We start from the raw sequence: 23,293 nt of genomic DNA on the forward strand, positions 1-23,293 counted from the left end.
AGTATTACTTGGCAAGCTACCTTGTTGTCATCCAGAGATTAGCTTGGAAAGCTGGCCTATCTGAGTTTCGAGCCCTTCGATCGACGCTTGTTGATTTTTAAGTGCTATCTCAGTGTTCTAGAAATGGGTTTCTAACACCGATATAAACTTTGAGAGCATCTCTTCAAGGTTCGACTTCTTTTTCTGTTGGTAGGGTGGTTGTTGGTAGCCTGGAGGTGGTCTCTGATTTCCTTGGCCTCCCTATGAGAAATTTGGGTGGTTCCTCCAACCTGCATTGTAAGTGTTACTATATGGATTGTTTTGAGATCGAGAATTATTACCCATGTAATTTAACTGCTAGTTATCCATGTTGTGTCCATAAGGTTGGTATTTCGAATTGCTTGATCCACCTCCACTTGCTTCGCACTGCATTACTAGGTGAACCTGTGAAGAACTAAGAAAACCATCAATTTTCTTATTCAAGAGTTCTACCTGATTAGAGAGTATGGTGACCGAATCAACGTTATAAACACCGGTTGTTTTCGTTGGTTTTGTCCTCATGACTTGCCACTGATAGTTATTCAGTGACATCTCCTCTATAAACTCATAAGCATCTTCAGGTGTTTTATTATTGATGGTTCCGCCAGCAGCTGCGTCAATAATTTGCTGAGTCGAAGGATTCAGGCCAGTATGGAATGTTTGAACCTGAAGCCAAAGCGGTAACCAATGGTGAGGGCACCTTCTCAGTGAGTCCTTGTATCTCTCCCATGCATCGTAAAGAGTTACTAAGTCCATCTGCACAAACGAAGAGATATCATTACGAAATTTGGCCGTTTTAGCCGGTGAGAAATATTCAAATAGAAATTTTTCGGTCATTTGTTCCCAAGTAGTGATTGAACGTCGTGGTAATGAGTTCAACCACTGTTTAGCTTTGTTCCTTAATGAAAAAGGGAATAACCAAAGACGAATGGCATCATCAGAAACACCATTAATTTTAAATGTATCGCATAGTTCCAAAAAGTTTGCTAAGTGAGCGTTAGGATCCTCATCCTGCAAACTATCAAACTGAACAAATTGCTGCATCATTTGAATAGTGTTAGGTTTTAGTTCAAAAGTATTTGCAGCTACAGCAGGTCTAACTATGCTTGATTTAGTTCCTGTTAAAGAAGGTTTAGCATAATTATACATAGTGTGTAGAGCAGGATTTTGATTAACCGCAATTACAAAAGGTAGTTGATTGTCTTGGTTTTCAGCTATCTCTTCAGTTGGGGGTTGAGTATCGTCCTCTTGCTCATTCTCTGTGTATCTTAAGCTTCGCCTTATTTCTCTTTGGTTTCTGTGAACTGTGCGATCGATTTCTTCGTCAAAAAGTAGTGGTCCTGACCGGTTTCTTCTAGTCATAAACTATAAAACCTGCCAAGAGAAAGAAAAAGTAAATTAATAAATAATAATAAATTAAATTAAATTGCAATAAAAATAAATGACTTAAGTAATAAAAATTGAGCGTTCCTAATATCTTAGTTCCCCGACAACGGCGCCAAAAACTTGATTGCGATTTTCGTGATAGGTAAGTTTTAAATATTTATAATTAATCGTTCTTAAAACTAACTATTATCGCGATGCAGGCAAGTGTACCTATTGAACAGTAGTATAGTTTTAGCAAATTCGGATTGTCGAACCCAAAGGAACTAAAAGTACTAGTAATGACTGTCTTTTTATTATCTAGCCTAAGAATAAGGGGGTTTTGTTTTAACTAACTAATTAACTAATCTAAGAATTCACAGAGAATGGAATTGGGGGATTACTTTTGGAAAATGATTGAATTAAGACAATACCTAAGGAAAAATCCACCTAGACTATACTTGTTATTCTGGCCCCGAATCGGACGATTTATTCATTTAACTTGTTCCGTGGAGATCCCTAAGTTATGTTACTATCCCTATTCAAGACTAATAACGTCTAATCCCTAGATTGAATAATTGAGACTTTTCTCTAATTAACACCCTAGGGTTGCATTAACTCGATCTATGGATCCCCTTATTAGGTTTCACCCTAATTCGGCAAAATCTTGTCACCCTATGTCTAGGCGCGCATACAACTTCGCTTAATTATGACAAATGTACTCTTAGACAGGGTATATTCCTCCTCTAAATAAGAGCTTATCTTGAATCAGTATCCTGGGATATCAAAACAAGAATTAAGAACGCATAATTAAGAACAAATTAAATATTTATCATATAATTCAAAAAATAATAACAAGATTCATCTTAGGTTTCATTCCCATTAGGTATTTAGGGGATTTAGTTCATAACTAAAAACGAAAACATCTCAGAAGAATAACGAATACAAAACATAAAGAAACTCAAAACTACTGAAGGGAAATTAAGGGGAGATCTTCAGTCTTGATGGTGACTCCAGCTTTTGAGATGGATCAATCGGCTCCCTTCGAGTAATTCCTTCCTTCATCTTCCTGCCCCTCTTTTTCTCTTCCTTTAAGGCGTATTTATAGGCTTTAGAATTCCTAAAAACCCTCAAAATTAGCCTTTTTCGAACTAGACTCAACTTGGGCTCCGCAAGGACTCGCCCGTGTGACATGTTTATGTGAATCGTGCTTCGAATCTGCCAAATTGACAGGGCCGTGTGGTCTGCCCGTGTGAGGAAGTCTAGGCCGTGTTGATTTCATACTTTGGCCCATTTCTCGTTCCTTCCGCTCTCCTATGCCCTCCTAAGTATAATACATGAAATTAAAGCATTAGGAGCATCGAATTCACCAATTCTAAGGGAAATTCATCCATAAAATGCGTTAAGCATGGGGTAAAAATATGTATATATTACGGTTTATCAGTAAGCATAAAGCTTAGTAAGTTTACATGCAAATAAAATGCAACTTAAACAAACATAAATCATGCATTTAAAACAACAAACATAACCTTACATTTTATCAAATCTCATGAACTTATTTCTCATATATATATACATGTTCTTACCGTAAGCTCATCATATTTCATGTCATTCACATGAGTTCGATGTACATACCTGTGCCACTTTGCACATAATAACTTACTTTCTTGTCTTAATGCAGTCGTTAAGATTGCTCATTGAATTTCTCTTGAATTACCCATTGAACACTTGGAATACTATCGGACACATCGAAAACTTGCACCTAAATGCCTCGTCTGTAGCTAATGTTACTCCATTTCTCAAACCGCATGTTGCTCACATACGAGCTACTCACGGGACTACTCATATAGGCCGTCAGGTATCCACAACACATGCTGGACTACCTTGCCATTAATAGCATATACGAGACCAGTACCCGGATGCCAAAACATGTGTCATACATATCACGAACTCAGACCACAACTCAATAAGTTTAGATGTCACATATATCATGAACTCAGACAAAACTCAATGAGTTCAAATTACATAATTCCTAGTGACATGTCACTTGTATCCTAACCATTCCTAAGGTTCAAACGGGATTCTTTGATACCACATTTCTATATAACTTGCTCATAACGTCGATTTTAATGCTCATAGCACCAAATCACATATTCATGAAGAAATCAAAGCATAATTCATGATACAATTTAGGAAATAGACACATGATACAACATCACATTAAATATGTATGTACTTACCATACATACAATATTAAAGCATTTAAAGTATGGTATATGTTGCATTATTTGCAAATGAACTTACCTCGGTACAAAAATGATAGAAATGAGCCTAATCCTAGTAAAACATGTTCTTCCCCCGATCAAGACTCGAATCACGTTTTTCTTGATCTATAATACCAAATTTAACTTTCTCAATACAAACATTACTCATATCGACTCATAACATATACTTTGGTAAAATTACCTTTTTACCTCTAACTTTTCACTCATTTACACTTTAGTCCTTAGGCTCGTAAAATGAAATGCATGCAATTTCTTGGTTATCCAAGCCTAGATGATTCATATTCTATCTCATATCAGCCCATATTTTCCTTTATTTCTTTCTACTACTAATTTTTACACCTTTTACAAACAAGTCCTTTTGAGGTGTTTTTACTAAAAATCACTTAGCAAAAGATGTTTATCACACATCAAACATTCATACTCCTCCATTAAACATCAAAATACAACCAAGTTACACATGGGTCAAATTTTATGAATGAACCCTAGCTCAAAATAATGGTAGGAATGGGTAGATCATGTTTCAAGGACTTCAAAAATGCAGAGAACATAAAAAACGGGGCTAGGGAGTACTTACAATCAATCTTGAAAAGTTGAAAACCCTAGCCATGGAACCCTTGTAAAATTTGGCTATGGATTGAAGAAGATGGACAAGATTTTCACTTCATTCTCCCTTTTTATTATTTTATTTACCAAATGACAAAAATGCCCTTAAGGCCTTTCTTTCAAAATTTTCCTATTCATGCCCATTTTTGTCAACATTTTTAAAATTTGGTCTAACTACTATTTAAGGACCTCTAATTAATAATCCAATGAAATTTCATGCTTAAAGCGTCTAGAACACAAGTTTTGCAACTTATTCAATTTAGTCCCTAAAGTCAAATTGGACATCTTAGGCATAGAATTTATTCATGAAAATTTCACACAAGCATGCAATCATATCATGGACCATCAAATAATCATAAAATAATCATTTGTATTTCAGATTTGTGGTCTCAAATTCACTATTCTGACTAGACCCTAATTCAGTTACACAAAAGGAGTTGAATCTTAGATAGCATCGATGGATTGAGATGCTCAAAGATTATGACTACACAATAGAGTATCATCCTAGTAAGACCAATGTGGTTGCTAATGCTCTCAGTCATAGAGCGATGTTTGATTTGAGAGCAATGTTAGCTCGTCTTAGTCTGTTCGATGATAGGGGTCTGTTAGTTGAGTTGCAAGTTAAGCCAATTTGGATTAATCAGATTTGGGACAAGTAGTTAGGGAATGAGTTTTAGGTTTGCAATTTTTTCAGAGGGAGAGTGGCAGTACTTTAGATTTTGTGCTGAATAAATATGGAGTTCTGTGTTTTTGAAGTCGAATTTGTGTACCGAATGATTCTAGTCTAAGGCAGTCGATTCTGAGGGAGGCGCATAGTACCCTTTATGCTATGCACCCCGGTGGTAATAAAATGTATCGTGATCTCCGTAAGCTGTACTGGTGTTCGAGTTTGAAGCGTGAGGTTACGAATTTCGTTGCTCGTTGTTTGACGTGCCAGCAAGTTAAGACTATGCACCAGTTACCTTCGGGTTTACTACAACCCGTTAAGATTCCTTTATGAAAGTAGGAACGAGTAACGATGGACTTCGTTAGTAGGTTTCCCCTGACACCTATTAAGAAAGATCTCTTTAGGTCATCATGGATCGATTGACCAAGCCTGCTAATTTTATTCTAGTTTGGACAGGCTACTCTCTGCAGAAGCTAGCAAAGCTTTATATCTTCGAGATAGTAAGACTGCATGGGGTTACTATTTCAATAATTTCTGATAGAGATCCTCGCTTCACTTCTCGGTTCTAGAAGAAATTACACGAAGCTCTGGGTTCGAGATTAGACTTCAGTACTATATTCCATCCTCAGACCGATGGTCAGTCTAAGAGGGTGATTCAGACATTGGAGGATATGCTTCAGAGTTGTGTAATAGATTTCCAAGGTAATTGGTAGGATTATCTGTAACTAGCTGATTTCGCCTATAATAATAGTTTCCAGTCTAGCATGAAGATGGCACCTTGCCAGACTTTGTATGGTCGTAAATGTCATAATCATTGTGTTCGACTAAGTTGGGTAAGCGTCGAGTTCTGGGTCCTGAATTGGTTTCTGAGACCGAAGTTAAGGTTGGACTGATTCGGGATAGTCTAAAGGCAGCTTCTGATAGACAGAAGTCTTATGCAGATCTGAAGAGGAAGGATATCAAGTACTCTGTGGGTGACTTTATTTTTCTTAAGGTTTCTCTATGGAAGAAAATTTTGAGGTTCAATCGAAAGGGCAAGTTGAGCCCTAAATTATTGGGTCGTATTAGATTCTGAAGCGTGTGGGACCAATTACTTATCAGTTGGAATTACCTTTGGAATTCAACCATATCCACGATGTGTTTCACGTCTCGATGTTAAAGCGGTACCGGTCTAATCCATCTCACGTTATCTCTGTTAGAGAGATTGAAGTTAGGCCGGATTTGACTTTTGAGGAGGATCTGGTTCAAATTTTGGATCGTAATATTAAGGTTCTAAGGAGGAAGTATATTCTGTGAGTGAAGGTTTTGTGGCGGAATCATGGCACTGAGGAAGCCACGTGGGAACCTGAGGACTCGATGCGTCAACAGTATCCTCATCTGTTTTAAGGAGTTGTAATGCCTTAAATAATTTATTTTTATTTCTGTAATATCTAACAACTGTGTATCTGCTTTAATGGTTAAATGTTCTGGGTGTGTGTGTAAGGTATTGAGTTCAAGTCCCACTTTTAACAAATTTTGTTATTTTTGGATCCAAGCCTTACCCTTGTGGAGTGGGCTTACATAAAATTGCCTGTTAATTCATATCAGAATGAGCCTATTAGTTCGAGTGGTAAGGGAGTTAGAGTGTTGGAGGTCTTGTGTTCGAATCCTTGTGCGAGCGTGGATGTTTATTTTTGTTTCAGTGGTGGTTAGAAGTTCAGTGGTAGTGGGATTCTAAGTTAGAGGGGGGTTATGGATGAGGATGTAGTGGGATTTGGGTAAAATTTATTTTCCCGAAAATCTCTCCCTTCTTGGAAAAAAAATCTGAGGTTTCATTTTTCTTCCTCCTCTATTTTTTTTCTTTTTCTTTTCCCCTTTTCTTTTCAATAGAATTATTCTCATTTTTCTTCCTTGTTTTAACAAAAATTGTTATTCTATATTGCGGTGTTTCAAATCATTGTGTTTATACGTTTGATAAGTAACGGGAAGTATGTTTTACACGAATAGAGAGTCTTTCTTTTAATTCATTTAGAGCGATGTTGAATTTTTTTCTGCTGATATTGAACTCGTGTTTTTGCAGCAGCAATTCGTCAAGATCGTGACTCTCCTTTTGCGAAATCGTAGTTGAAATCATTCGGGTGTTGGGGTAAGCGATGAATGCTTGAATTGAATTGTTGTCAGTTACGTGATTTTGGTTAATCATGAATTAATACTGATTTTGTGAGTTTGTCTTGTCGATTTTAGGTGTTGTGTGGCTCGAAAGTGTTTTTGCATCGAAACTGTACCAAATGTGTTCCCAAAACACGAAAAATGAAGTTTCGGCGAAAGCCAAAAGTGCTTACCGTCAACGCCACATGGGCGTATGGCCAACTGTGGGGGTGGCCGTGTGTGAGACACGACCGTGTGATTGACAAAGGCATGGTTGTATACAAGACACAGTCATGTGGTGATGTGAGTGTGGCTGTGTGAATCATACAGGCTAGGCCAAGTTGGGCGTGTGGGCAACACGGGCGTGTGGATTTTGGGCCAAGCTGTGTGGGACACACGGGCAAGGCCAATTTGGGCGTGTGCGCCGATACGGGCTTATGGGCCCATAATTCTAAATTTTTCCCTAGGGTTGCACGGGTCGTTCCACTCAATTGTGAGCCTATTGTATGGTCGATAAGGGCTAAGCAAACCTTAAAACTATGTGATCTAGTAGTCTGATATTCTGCTCTGTGTATGACACTATTATGCATGTATGTCTGATGTATATATATTTGATATTTGTATACGAGCATGTAAGCATGATATTTCTGATTATAAATATCTGATTGGGGTGGGATTTGTTTATGTGGAGGAAATGTTCTGTATGGCGACCTTCACCTTTATTCTGGCAGCTTGGCTGTATTTTATCTGATATGTGTCATAATGGCACGATATGGTGTATAGGGATGGGTGGGTGTTGTTAACCCAGCATGGTGTGATGGGCTAGTCAGAGTTGGTGTGTAGAGGATAAGGGTAGGATTTTGTATATCTGATCTGCATATCTGATTCTATTATCTGAATCTGAAATGGACATGAGTCCAAATCTGTGTCTGACTGTATATGAGATTTTTGTATGTTTTGCATGTCTATTTATGTTGGGTTACATACTGAGTTTATGAAAACTCACATTTGTTTGTCTGTTTTGTTCAGGTAATCCACAAACTTAGACGGGTCGATGCAACGGACACTCAACGGTGATGTTTGGCATTGTTCAGGTAATCCACAAACTTCAAGCTTGTCCCATATTTCTTTGGCATTGTTGCACAAGGAGACTCTATTGTACTCATTTGCACCAAGAGCACAAAATAAATTGTGCATAGCTTTTGCATTTAACTGCATCTTCTCGATATTACTGTTATCTCATTCACTCACTTCCTTTGGGACAATAACACCTTCGACCCTATTCATTGGAATGAATGACATTATCCTTAAAACTTCATAGCCATTGGCTTGGATGAATAGCTTCATTCTTGTCCTCCAATATAAGTAATTGGAGCCATTGAATAAAATAGGCCTAATGATGGAATGCCCTTCTCCCAATATGGTGGGATTTGGCTTGGAAGTGGACGTCATTTTGTAGAATAAGTTGATGGTTGTTTGAGCTTCTTTGAGGATTTTCTCTTGGTTGTTAAACCATATTTAGAGACTTGCTCTAATACTAATTGTTAGCTCGAAAGGATTAACTCGAGATCATCGATAGGGAGGTTGCATTGGCCTTTTAGAAATTGTGGTGGAAGCAATGAAAAATATGCAACAAAAAACACAATGATTTATAATGGTTTGGCCCTAATTGCCTACTCCACTACCTTAGCTTACCACATCTAAGGATTTCCCCAAATTTATTAACTTGAAAACCTTTGAGAATAAAGTTTAACCTTACAATCTCTATTTAGATTTATGCTTCAAAATCTTAAGATACAACTCCCTTGAGGTTTCTACCCAAACCTTAAGTATTAACCCTCTCTCTCAAAGAGAAACAAATAAGCAAGTAAATAAATAATCCTTACAAGATTAAGATGTTTTCCAATGAAGCACAAATACAAATAATAATACTTGAGATAAATGAATACAATCAAAACTCACATGTGTTTACAAAAAAGGTATGAAAGAATTAAGCTTAAGGTTGTTTTGATTGATCTTTAAGCTTTACACATGTTTCTTATTGTTCTAAACCTTTGGAAGATGGTATTTATATCCTCTAACTGATTTCCAACCATTGTGGTTGTTGTAGAAGTGAATGTAGTCGTTGGGGATGAAATATCAAGTCATTAACTTCACCTGCAGCAATGAGTATCAATACCTACTAAAAAGGTATCAATATTTTTTGTAATTAATGTAGATTTCAATGACCGTTTGAGTAGAAATATCGATACCTTAGGAAATATTTCGATACATTAATAAATGTATTGATATTGAATCGATACCTACTAGGGTTTGAAAGAAATAGAATGTCAATTTGGTATCGACTATTAGAGGGGTTTTGATATCTTGTAAAATATCGATACTTAGACAAAATGTATCAATACTTTTTGTCTTGGAGCAATTCTAACTTTTTTGAAAATGGTTAAAACATATTTGAAAATGTTTGATTCAATTGAAACCATTTCAACTTGATTTTATCAAACTGCTCAAATTTACTTTTATTCAAAATCATTTTAATTTGTTATCTCAAAACATATTATCCAATAAGGCTTATTTTAACAAATACCTACACCAAGCCATCTTGAGAACATGCCATTTTACTTTCAATATAAGCACTTATGAACATATATACAAAGCTCTGACATATAAGTCTTATACATAGATATCAACTATCCAAATTAGGCTACATTTCACAAGCATACTTCAAATTATAAGTGTTCAAACTCAATTCCATCTCAATCACTTATTAACCAAGCTATCATTTCAATTTTTCTACCTCAATTTTTCCATTTCACATACCATACATATTTCTAACATGTCAATCAAAATATACCATTTCAACTAGGTATCAACCATTGCCAAATAAAGCATTTCAAAGCCATGTATCAAAACAACATTTCAAACTCATCATAAGTTTCTTAATAATCAAGACTTTTACACATTAAAGTATATTCTAAGACACTTTTATACATGCCACAACCCTTGACTCAAAATGACCAAAATACTATTGATTTAGTGATAGGATAGTGTGAGCTTCAAGTCTATCCCATTTGACGTGTTCCGCAAGGTGACGATCTACAAAGAAAGGGAAAAACAAACTAGGTAAGCATATTTAATGCTTAGTAAGTTCATAAGCATTAAACAAAAAACTTACTTTATCTTTCAATTAAACATAATAAGTTACTTAGCTTGGCATAGTTTGGCTAGACATGGAAAATCAAAGCATGATTAAGGTGAGCGCTAAAATGTAATCAAACCATATAACAATTAAATCATGAAATGATATAATTGCATACATGCCAAAGTCATTATTTCAATACCTTGTTCAAGCTCAATTTTAACATTTCACCAAGTGAATATTAAGATAATTATATCTCATTTCAATTCTCAATTCTTGTAAAATGTTTCACCCGATGAGCCGTAGTAAATGGACTCAGATACACAGGTGTTTACATCACATCAATTGCTCGTCCAAGTTGAACAAATTTTTGTCAGGTTACCCGTCTGGGATTAATATTTATAACGACATATCTGATTGCTTGTCCTAGTTGAAAATATATACATATTAGGTTACCCATCCGGGCTAAAGCTTTAATGTAACACCCCTAAAACCGATAAATTATAAAAGAACTATTAAATTAAATAGTGTATAATTGATTTTTATAGTAATGTTATAAAAGGATATAAAGATGATAAAAGAAAAGGTTGAGTGATGCCAGGGAAAAATTTAAATTAAGAAGTATGTTGTAATATGTTAATTTAAGGTAGGGACTATGTAATACCCTGAAAATCTTTACAGTAATATATTATCCTTGATATAATAAAATAAGGAAATAAAGTGATAAAAAAGGGAAGTTTTGAGTTATGGCAACATTGGGAAGTAAATTATGATATCTTGATTCAGGAAAGGACTAAATTGTAAAAGTTAGAAAAGTTTTGTTGCCTAAGAGTAAATACTCAAGACTTAAAGGGTTAAAGTGTAAATATGAAAAAGTTGAAGGACCAATAGTGTAAATATTTTAAGGGTAGAATGATCTAGAAACTAAGGAAAATGGATGAATTAGGACCAAATTGAATAAGTGAAGAACTATGAGGGACTAAATTGCAATTTTACCAAATTAAATGATGACTCAAGGATGGAATTCTAAAAGATCATGAAGGGCAAAATGGTCAATTAGTAAGAGAGAGAATTCTAGAATGTAATGATTATGTTAATGATATTTTAAATTAATTAATTAGATAAATATTATTTTATTAATATTTTATGAGATATTTAATATTATTTTATTATTATTTATTTAGTATATAAGGAAAGAAAGATGAAGAATTTTCATCATCTTTCCTTTCCATGCAAACTAACGTGAGAGAAAGAGAGGAAGAAAGAAAGTTTTACTTTCTTTACAATTTGGTCCTTTTACCAAAAATTCACCATTTTCACCCAAAAATAAAATGAATTTCCATAGCTACCAAGAGAGAAAATGTTAAGGAGAACATGGGGAGTTAGAATATCAAGTTGGATTCAAGAAATAGAAGCTGGAGGAGAGAAAATCAAGTTAAAGATTGGTATCAAGAGAATAAGGTAAGTACATCAAGATTTCAATATGTTTTTAAGTTTGTTATTGTTGATAAATCATGGAAATAATGTTATAGTAGAGTTTTATTACATAAGGTCCTATGTTCTTGATATGTTAGTGAAGAGAAAATAAGATAAAGTGATGAGAAATGGTGTAGAAAAAGAAAATAAGGGTGTTATAACATGGTAATTAATATCTTGCACTAAAACAGTTATGGACAGCAGCAGTAGTCTAACTTTGAAAAATCACCATAAATTTTATAAATTGAATTAGAAGATGAAAAAAATATGGAATTAAATCTTAATGAGTCTAGTTTCTCATAGAAGAAACAGTGTAAGCAATGAATTTGTAAATTTTGATATATAATGAATTTTGTGAGACAAGGTCAGAATGAATTTGGGTTCCCCTGTTCAGACTTTGAAAAATAATAAAAAAATGAAGAAAAATAATTAGAGGCTTAAAATTATTTATAGAATCCTGAATGAGTCTAGTTTTATTAGAAACAAACTAGAACATCATTTGAATTCTGTAAAAGGAGATAACTAATTTTTAGTGAAGAAGGGTCAGAACTGTCAGACAGCAGAACAGGGGTGACTTTAATGAATAAACTGTACTAACTGGCTAAACCAAAAATTCTGAAAACTTTATGATAAGAATACATGTGAGTCTAGTTTCAGTAAAAATTAACGGATCTTAATTTTGAGTTCTGTAGCTTAATATATAAATAATTTAGTGACTATGACGCAAATGGACAGTTTTGAATGTACATATAAGTAAATAGTGAAATTATTGATAATGTTACTTGTTGTATGTTATATAAATTAAGGATGTGGAATGGAGAGGAGGAGGAGGAAAATATGTATGAATATTCATCTAGCATGGCTAATTTGCATGTTTTAGGCTCGGGGACTAAATTGAATAAAAGTAAAATTTTATGGGCAATTTTGTAAAAATGTCGAAATGACTAAATTGCATGAAATAGATTATTTTATTATTTAAATTACAAAATTTAACGAAATTATCAATTTAGTTCAAGATCGGGAAAACATGTTTTAGGGATTAAATTGAAAAGTGTTGAAATTATGGAAAATTTTGATATTTTATAGAATTCATGGACTGTTATCAATATATATGAGAATAATAGTTGGAAATAAGGATTAAATTGCAAGAATTTTACTTTCCTGTCCCTAAGGATGAAATCGTCATTAATTAAAGTTTAGGGGCAAAATGGTAATTTTGCCTAGAGCATTAATTAAATGTATTAGAATATGAAATGAATGAAAATGATGATCAAATTTATTTATAAAGATCCGGACGACACAAATACGAGACTTGATCATGGAAAAGAAAATATATCAGAATAATGAAATAATAAACACGAGCAATCAATGAGGTAAGTTCTTGTAACTTGAATTATATTCTTAAATGCTTGAAATGCATGTTTTTGATATGAATATGATTTGAATGTTCATTATATGGAAATTTATGAAACATTGATATATTTGATAAAATGGGAAGAAATCCCGTTTGAATGAAAGGAAAATTCGATGGATCTCTGAAAAGGAATTGACGGTAAAAAGGATCTAGCCTGGACGGGTGATCCTATCCCGATATAGCCCTCCGAAGAATATGTGTAAAATGGATTTAGCCGGACGGGTAATCCGAATTAGGGTCTCAATTTAGCTTTGGATGGTAATTCGGATCCAAGCTCATTAGAGTAATTGTCGTTGCGAGGATTTAGCTCGATGGTAATCCCGACAATACTCTACGAGTTTGTATTGCGGGATTTAGCTCGGTGGTAATCCCATTGCAAGGATGAGGTTCATGAGTGTGCTCTCTCGATATGAAATGTGTAAGACCATGGTTGAAAGATACCATGGCAACTCGATATGAAATGTGTAAGACCATGGTTGAAAGATACCATGGCAACGTGATATGAAATGAACAAGACCATGGTTGAAAGATACCATGGCAACATGACGAAAATGAGTAAGACCATAGTTGAAAGACACTATGGCATCATGTCAAAGATAAATAAGACCGTGGATGGGAGACGCCTAGCATCGTTGAACAATTGATATTCGTGTAATATGTATCGGATGACGAATGGTTATATGAAATAATTATGAAGATAGATAAACGAAATAAGTATAAGTACATGAAATATAATTTATGTTAAGTTTGATATAAGCTATTAGGAATAAATATACATAAAATATATGGAAATGATGGAGCATGAAATATTGATATAATGAAATGAATGATATATGCTTATGAAGAAAGCGGTAAGAGCATGATATGTTTCATGACATGTACATATATGATTATCTTTGATATGTTGATACAAGGAAATTATGTAATTGAGACTATTATTAAACTCAAGTGTGATATGTCGAGAAAATAGATATATCGTTGTTGAATTTATATGAGATATGTGCAAGTATACTAACAATGTTGTTGTTTGATGTTTATACAACTGTCAAACTGTTGATTGAATGGTAATATATTTATTTATATGATGCATTGAATCGGTAAGTATTTAAATTTTTTAGTGATCGTAAATGGTAGTAATGCTCTAACCCATTACGGCAAATGGATCTGAGTTAGGGGTGTTCTGAGACTAAATTGTAAAGATATGAAAATTTTTTAGACACAAATATAATTATTCAAAATTTGAGGGTTGAAGTGTAGAAATGAGAAAATTTGAAGGACCCAAAAGTGAAATTAAACCAATTTCTTGTGATAGGAATTGGTAAGCAAGGACCAAATTGAATCAAAGAAAAAATCTGAGGGACTACATTTCAATTTTTCTAAAAAAAAGAACGGCCTGAAAGTAAAATTTTAAAAGGTTCAAGGGTAAAATAGTCATTTTCCAAAAAATAGATAAATATTTTGTGTGATGATGATGGGGGAAAATGTTGGAAAATAGTTAGTTTAATATTTAATTATTAATTTATTATAAGATATTTCAGCATTTTAAATTAATTAATATAATGAGATATTTTTGTATAAGAATGGAGAAAACTCTCCATCTCTCCATGTTTTCATTCTCATGTTACTATATAACAAAATTGTTTAAAATACCCTCAATGTTTATGAGTTTTTGGGTTTAAGCCCTTAACCTTTTTTTTATTAACACCCTCAACGTTACGATTTTTCCAAAAATCATCCTAATTTTAATGGGAAATGCGAGTTGACCGTCAGTCAAACGGCAAGTCAACAAAGTACCCTATGTGGCATGCCACATAAGCACGATGTCATAGATGAAATCGTCTATAAAAAAATTTAACAAAATTCCTTTTTTTCTTTTTGTTTCCTTCTTCTTTCTTTTTCTCTCTTTCTCTTCCCCTCTACCTGCTGTTACAGTAAAAAAAAAAAACTACCACCAATCTCATCAAAGCCCACACCTGCATTTCACTCTCTCAAATATCCATTTCAATTACAGTAAAAATCAAAGCAAACCCATTTCCAAACCGTCTTCTTCATCTTGACCACATCATGCTGATCATGAGGTCTCTTCTCTTTTTTCTTTTTGAATTGCTTATGTTTGTGATTTCATTCGATTGACTTGGTCTTTAGCTATTTATGTTGTTAATTGTGAGATTGTAATTGCTAATTTTCAACTAATAGAGGTTAATGCGATTTTAATTGAATAAATTTGTTGTTAACATAGAGTAATTCGATGTTTCAAATTGATTTTTGATTGAGAAGTGTTGATTTTTTCTTTTTGCGCTAGTTATGGAAATTAAATGATTTAATTGTGTTTTTACTTGGTATTTTGTTGTAGGATTAAGCATAATTTATTGGAGTTGTTGAAAAGGAGAGGATGGTTTTTTTTTTTTCCTTTCATATTCTTTTTGGAAAGTTTTAGGGGATATAAGTAAACTGACGTTTGATAGGGACTTCTCCTACATTTTTGGTAATGATTTCCTTTTCTTTTAGAGGCTTCGTATGTATCCGGGTTTTTTTAGCTTAAAAAGTTGTGAGAAGCATGTTAAAGCTCATAAATGCAGTAGGATAAATAGGTTTAGAATTACAGGCTTACATTTAAAGCCACCTTCCACTTACGAGACTTGATGGAAATGGGTTTGCTTTGATTTTACTATAATTGAAATGGGTTGAGAGAGTGAAATGCAAGTGTGGGCTCTAATGGAAATGGTGGTGAGTGTTTTTTTTTACTGTAACAATAGCTAGAGGGGAAAAGAGAAAAAGGCCAAAAGAAAGAACATGTAAACAAAATGAAAAAAAAGAATTTTGTTAAACATATTGTTTTATAGATGTCATCATTTATGACATCATGCTTATGTGGCATGCCACATAGGTTACTTCGTTGACCTGCCATTTGATTGACGATCAACTCACATTTCCAGTTAAAATTAGGATGATTTCTAGAAAAATCATAACATTGAAGGTGTCAATCCAAAAAAAAAAGGTTAAGGGCTCAAACTCCAAAACCCATAAACGTTGAGGGTATTTTTGATAATTATGCCATATATATAGGTGAGTGGAGGTTTTCATTTTGTTACAATTTAGTCTTTTACCATAAAATCCCACTTTTTCTCCTAAATTCCTTGAAAATTTTCATAGTCACCCAAAAGAAGAAGTGAAGTAGAGACACTAATGAGTTAGAATATTACCTTGGAAGAAAGAAATTAGAAGAGAAAGTGGAGAAAGTTGTGGAGAGATTAGAGATATAATGTAAGTATTTCAAGAATTTTACTTTATTTAATTTTAATCAAGTATAAAGTATGCTAAATTAGTTCGATTAATTATGAGTCTGCAAATATTATGTATGAAAATTAAATTAGTACATTGAAGTAGTAGAAAATAACTAAATTGTAAAGTGTACAAAAGTTCATGTGTGAAATAAAATATTCTATTAGGAAGTTTAAATGGATATTGAGTGTTATTGAATTTAGTTACACGTGATGATAATGTGAAATTATAGTAAGTAATGAATTTTCATGATGTTAAGGATTAAATTGTAAACTTGTTAAATTTATAATTGAAATGAGAGAAGTTAAGATAAAACTATATGTTGATGAAAAGTGAGTTTTAAGGATTAAATTAAATAATAATTAAAATTATAATGATTATGTATGTCTAAATGAAAGTTGATACAAAGAACCATGAAAAAGTAAAATTAGCATTAAAACAGTTTTAGACAGCAACAATAGTATAACTTTGAAAATTCACAAAAAATGTAGAAATCGATTTATAGGGTGAATTAAATATGGAATTAAATATTATTGAGTGTAGTTTTTCATAAAAGAAATGCTGTAAGTAATGAAATTGTTGATTATGAGATATAATAATTTTTGCGAGACAAGGTTAGGATGATTTTGGGTTCCTCTGTTTTAACTTTAAAAAATCATTATGAATTGTACTAAATGTTTAGGCTATGAAATTTTTATGAATAAAATCTTAGTGAGTCTATTTTCTAGGAAAACAAATGAAAACATAATATAAGACTTGTACTGGAAGATAATTAATTTTTAGTGACTAAGTGTTAAAGCTGCCAAGCAACAGAATGGGGGAAAATTAAAACAATTTATTGTATTAATTGGCTTAAGAGAAAATTCTGAAATTTTTATAGTATAAATCTCATTGAGTCTAGTTTCAAACACAACAAGTTAATCTTAATTTAGAATATTGTAGATCAAGATAAAAATAATTTAGTGATTGCTACTCAACTAGACAGCTTTGCTAAAATTATGTAATTTGTAAAATTGAAATTAATGTTACATATAGGCATACAATTCTAAAAGCCATAAATTTTTGTATAAATAGACGTACATAAAAGATGTGAAATGGAGAGGAGGAGGAGGAAAAATTGTAGAAGAGTGTGATGCTAAGAAATTATTATACGTGATAGAATTGATAATACGTAAGAATAGTTTTAGTGAATTGTTAAAACATTAAGTGAATAATTGTAAAATGATGTATTAATGGATTTATTTGTAAAACTTTGATAGTTGTTTTAATATTATAAACTTTATTTAGAAACATTTGGTGTGGAAATTGGAAATGTATACAAGTGAATGATATGTTGAGTTGAATTGATTGAATTTTATAATTTAAACAGGGACTAAGGTGATAAAAATATAAAAATGCAGAATATTTACTATGAGGTATCGATACCTTGGTAGAGGTATCAATACTGTGGAATTTTTTCCTTAATTTTCAAAACATTGAACCTTAAAATGGTATCGATACTAGGTGTAAGGTATCGATACAATGAGAAAGGTACTGATATCTTGAGCAGGTTATCAATACTTTGATCCCCGAGTACTGTTCTACCCTTAACAAAATATTTGAAATGTTTGCAAATAGGTCCTAAATGACTTATAAACTTTTAAAAAAGCTAACAAAAACTTGATTAAAGCTAAGAATGAAATTAGAATTTTATATTAACTGCAATTTGTTCTGTTAACTTGATTAGGAATAGTATTTGAACTGAATTTCTTTGAATTTGCTTCAAAAAAATGTAAAATTTCGATGCACAAACTCGGCGAGCGGGTCGGGTATAGGATGTTATGTAATGCCCCAATTTTTGGGAATCCTGTGAATGTTGGCATAGGTTTAATTATGTTAGTGGGCCTCTAGAAAGCCCAAGCTTAAGATAGAACCCGGCAATTTTAGTTAATTTTTGTTCCATAAGAAAAAGGGGGTGAAATTATGAAATAGGACCTATGTAAAAATGTTTGAAAATGCTATAGGCTAAATTGAAGTGGCCAAATAAATAGGAGTGCAAAATAGGAGGATTTGCATGACAAACCTCCCATTTTACATGAAGTGGCCAACCATCATGTTGTTGTAGACAAAATGTACACTTGATATCCATAATTTATGGTACAAATTGATACAAATTGATAATAGGTTAGGTAAATGTTCCATGATAATGGGTTAGGTAAATGTTTCATGATAATAGGTTAGGTAAATGTTCCATGATAATGGGTTAGGTAAATGTTTCATGATAATGGGTTAGGTAAATGTTTCATGATAAGAATTTCATGTCTTTTGTATTAAAGAATTAAATGGATGAAATATGAAGTTTTATTAAAAGAAAAAGGGTGAAAAAAACAAAGTTTTGTCCATCTTTGTTCATCATAGCTGAAAGTTAGAGAAGAGAAAGGAGAGGAGAAAGCTCTTGAGTATTCAGTCATTAGGAGGAGGAAAATTGAAGGTAAGTTCTTGGTACCTTGCTTCTATTTTGAGGTTCATGAGTTCTTCTTGATTCTACCTTAACTCTTGAAGTATATTTTGATTTTTAGTTGTGTTGTGAGCATTTAGTCATGAATTAAAATGAAGGAAATGGTTGTTGTTTCATGTTCTTTTAATGAAAAATGGAAGATAGGTGAAGTTGAGCCAAACAAATGAGCATGCATGTGCCTTAGATGTTAAAGGGAAAAATCAGCTAACATGTTGTGCTTTAAAATGATGAAATGGAGATTATACTTAAGTAAAATCATAGATATGTGATGATTGATTGGTGATATACATGTTTAAATAACATGCATGCAAGGTATGTGTGAAAGAGTGATTTGGTAATAAATCTGCTTGGGACAGCAGCAGTAACGTGACTTTGGAAAATCACCATAAATTGTGGGAGATGAATTAGAAGCTGAATAAATTATTTAATTAAAGCTTATTGAGTCTAGTTTCTAATGAAATAAACAAGAACATATTTTGAATTCTGTACAATGAGAAATTTGATTTGAAATGAAGAGTAGTCAGATTAGTCAAACAGTGAAACATGGGAAACTTTAAGAAAAATCTGGTATTGATTGGCCATACCAAAAATTCTGAAAATTTTATGGATAAAAGATATATTAGTCTATTTTCAGGGAAAATTAACGGCACTTGATTTGGAGTTTCGTAGCTCCAGTTATAAATAATTTAGTGACTGTTGCTCAGGAAGACAGCTTGCAGTGAAATTATGATTATGTGGTAAACATTGACAAAAATTTGTTAATGAGTTGCTTATTGATTTCTTATAAGCTTACTATGATCTGTAGGTGTGGTTGGCGAATATTGTAAGGGGTTAATCGTAGTTTGTATTTGAATAGTTAGATTAACGTGTTAGTAATCCAATTGTAGGCGGTTCGTGTATGGATCTCGTCAAGATATCGTCATAAGCAGTGTGTAATCGACACCTCTCATAGACTAGATTGGCAAAAGCGAAAAGCGAAATGCCGAAAAGTCGGTATTTTGGGAATTTTGATGTGCGAATGCTTGTAAGATAGTTGGGTTTGTATATTTGGTAATCTAAAGTAATAAACTGCGAGACGCGATTTCAGTACATTTTGATAATTTGGGCTTAATGGGCCAAAGATCGGGTTCATGGGCCAACTGCCCAATTAAATAAGTATCGCGTAAGTGTTCGATAGTACGTAAATAGTTAGGATATGCATGAAAACCCTAAAAGTAGCTAAATTACTATAATACCCTATGTATGGAAAATTCTTGTTATACCCCTAGGTGCAAAATTACCGTTATACCCCTAGGGTTAATTTTGGTGAAAAGCATGACGATCGATTACGTATGATGTATGCCATGATTATATATCATTGCATGGGGACATGGGTTATATTATGGAGGAAGCGTTACGGTGGCTATGCCACAAATATCGATCTGGTGGCTCGCCACATATATTCTGATTCGGTGGCTCGCCACGATTATTCAGATCTGGTGACTCTGTCACATTATTCGCTCAGCAGCCATGCTGCAAATTACGTGGTGTGTAGCGGTTGGGTGGGTCGAGTTGTCTCCCACACGGTGTAAGGTTGGTACGGGTGTATACGGTTGGATATGGTTGGGTTTCGCATAAACATGTAATATCTGTTCTATTTCATTATGGGCCTATGGGGTTTATTTTGAATTCGCTCGGGCTAAGGCCAACTTATTCTATTTCGTGGTTTAAGCCGATATAGGCTATGGTTGGGTTAATTTACACTCGAGTTTCCCCAAACTCACCCTTTTATTTTCATCCACGCAGTAATCCCCAACCATAGTGGGCTTGGAGTCGTGAGGGAATTTGAGTGGCCAATTGCTCGAAAGTTTGATTTTCTTCCGTGAACTGGACATCCTTTTATTTACGTTTGAAGTTTTGGGTTTTTAAATGTAATAAGGCCGTTTATTTATTTTTGATGGTTTTTAATATGTATTACTAAGATAGGTAATACTTATTTTAACTGTTGAAATTGGATAGCTTTAGGGCGCGTTTTCAAAAACAACAGTTGATTTCAAAATAACACGACAACAAGCAAAGCTTCCGCAATGAAAGTATTTTCCAAAATTAATCACTTTTCCTAAAAAAGACTTAATCAAATCGGTTTCCTAGAAATATCCATGACGTTAAGGTGTGGCAATGGCGGTATGCATGTCTAGGATTGGATCCGAAGGGAGCTTGGTACTTAAGCAGTCCGATGGACTCACCACCTCTTTTCCGGTTTCACCTGGTGCACAGTTTCCATTCACCTTAACCCTTAATGAATTAATCTTTTGAACATCAAGTACGATTTTCTGGATTTAGAATGGAAATTTTTTTTTAACATTTTTGATGTGGCATGCCGGATCCGGCCATAACTTCTGGGTCGGGTTTGGGGTGCTACATTTAATGGTATCAGAACCTAGGTTACAACAACTCGGCTGTGGAATGGGTTTACAAAATTTAGATCTTCGAAAACAAAAATTTTATAAAGATTACGAAAAACGCGGTTTTCTAATTTTAGATCTTTAGAAGGTGGCATTCCGAATCTCCGGCCCAAGCCTGTAAGTATTACTCTGAACTCTTCTGAATATTTTTCTAACTTATCTGTCTGTACTAAAATCCTGCTATGATACTCTAGATAGGATGATACTGAAACCATAGAAAAATCTGATAAGAGACTGAAACTGTAGCTAGACTTCGATTCCGCGAAAACAAACTTTGAATTACTATCTGATTCATAAAACATCTGTAATAAACACTAGAATATTAAATAATGCATAAAATTCGTAATCAGATAATACGATATGAGTACAAGAGCCACTCATGGAAGAGGCCGTGGACGGGGCCGAGGAAATGCTCGAGCGAGATCTTCGTCTTCGGGACATATGCCGGCGGTGGATGCACCGGTACCACCGGAAACAGAGGTACAGTCCCATGACCGCGGTGCCGAGGATGATGCCCTATCAGATACAATGCTTCGTGTTCTGGAAAGGGTTGCCGGAGCAAGTTCGGGCAACAAAATTCAGGGATCTATTTCTGAATGAATTCGGGACTAACGAAATGGAGATCTTTAAAGGCGTGTCTGGTATAGCCCCGAATGTGGCGAAATATTGGTTGGAGGCCACAGAACGGATTATGGACGACTTGGACTGCTCTGAGGAGATTGTGAGTGGGGTATCTGTACTAAGTCCTTGGGTCACTTTCGGTTAGGGTAGACAAAGCGTATAGGAATGTACCCTTAGAAACTCAAGGCAAGGTTTTCCCGGAGATCGATGGAGTTACTGTTCGAGAGTTTGACCTCATTCGGGAATAGGCGGCTTGTTAAGCATAAGGCGACTCTGGATTGTGCTGCTAAACGAATGGTGTTAAGAACTACAAAGGATGAGGAGGTTATGGTGATAGGTGAGAGAAGGGATTATTTGTCCAATGTGGTGTCGGCATTAAGAGCTGAAAAGTGGATTCGAAAAAGTTATGAGGCCTAATTGGTATTTGTAAGTCAATCGGAAGAGGAGGGACTGACAGTGGATAAGGTTAGGACCGTAAAGGAGTTCCAAGATGTTTTCCCGGAGGAGCTTCCAAGATTGCCTCCGAATCGAGAAGTTGAGTTTGGAATAGACTTGTTGCCTGGAATGGCGCCTGTGTCTATCGCACCGTATAGGATGGCACCGAAGGAGTTAGTAGAGTTAAATGCTCAAATCCAAGAGTTGTTGGATAGGGGCTTTATTAGGCCAAGTGTGTCTTCATGGGGAGTACCGGTGCTATTCGTGAAGAAGAAGGATGGTACAATGCGGATGTACATTGATTATCGCCAGTTGAACAAACTGATAATTAAGAATAAGTATCCACTGCCAAGGATTGACGATCTATTCGACTAGCTTAGAGGAGCTTCTGCATTTTCTAAGATTGACCTTAGATCTGGTTATCATCAGTTAAGGGTTAAGGAGTCAAATATCCATAAGACGGCATTCAGGACTCGGTATGGTCATTATGAGTTTCTGGTTATGCCATTTGGACTGACAAATGCTCTTACAGCATTTATGGATCTGATGAATCATGTGTTCCAACCATTTTTAGATCAATTTGTAGTCGTCTTTATTGACGATATCCTGGTATATTCTGAAACTAAAATGAAACATGATGAGCATCTTCGTATAGTGCTGTAAGTATTAAGGGAGAAGGAACTCTTTGCGAAGTTCAGCAAGTGTGAATTTTGGTTGAGGGAGGTAACTTTCTTAGGACATGTGGTCTCTGCTGAGGGGATTAAAGTGGACCCTCGGAAAATTGAAGCGATTTTGGAATGGAAGCTGCCTAGGTCAGTGTCGGAAATATGGAATTTCCTAGGACTGGTAGGATACTACAGAAGGTTTGTAGAAGGTTTTTTCTGTGATGGCAGCACCCCTGATAAAACTCATAAGGAAAGGAG

The 23,293-nt window shown here is 34.3% G+C and overlaps 1 non-coding gene across 1 annotated transcript; it reads left to right on the forward strand.

The window, feature by feature from the left end:
- The first annotated feature begins 700 nt into the window (after positions 1 to 700).
- On the forward strand, positions 701 to 807 carry LOC128281239 (small nucleolar RNA R71). Its single transcript, XR_008271452.1, has one exon. It is a non-coding gene; the product is annotated as a small nucleolar RNA R71 (small nucleolar RNA).
- The last annotated feature ends 22,486 nt before the right edge of the window (positions 808 to 23,293 follow it).

This window comes from Gossypium arboreum, chromosome 9, assembly GCF_025698485.1.
Source record: "Gossypium arboreum isolate Shixiya-1 chromosome 9, ASM2569848v2, whole genome shotgun sequence".
Taxonomy (NCBI): Eukaryota; Viridiplantae; Streptophyta; class Magnoliopsida; order Malvales; family Malvaceae; genus Gossypium; species Gossypium arboreum.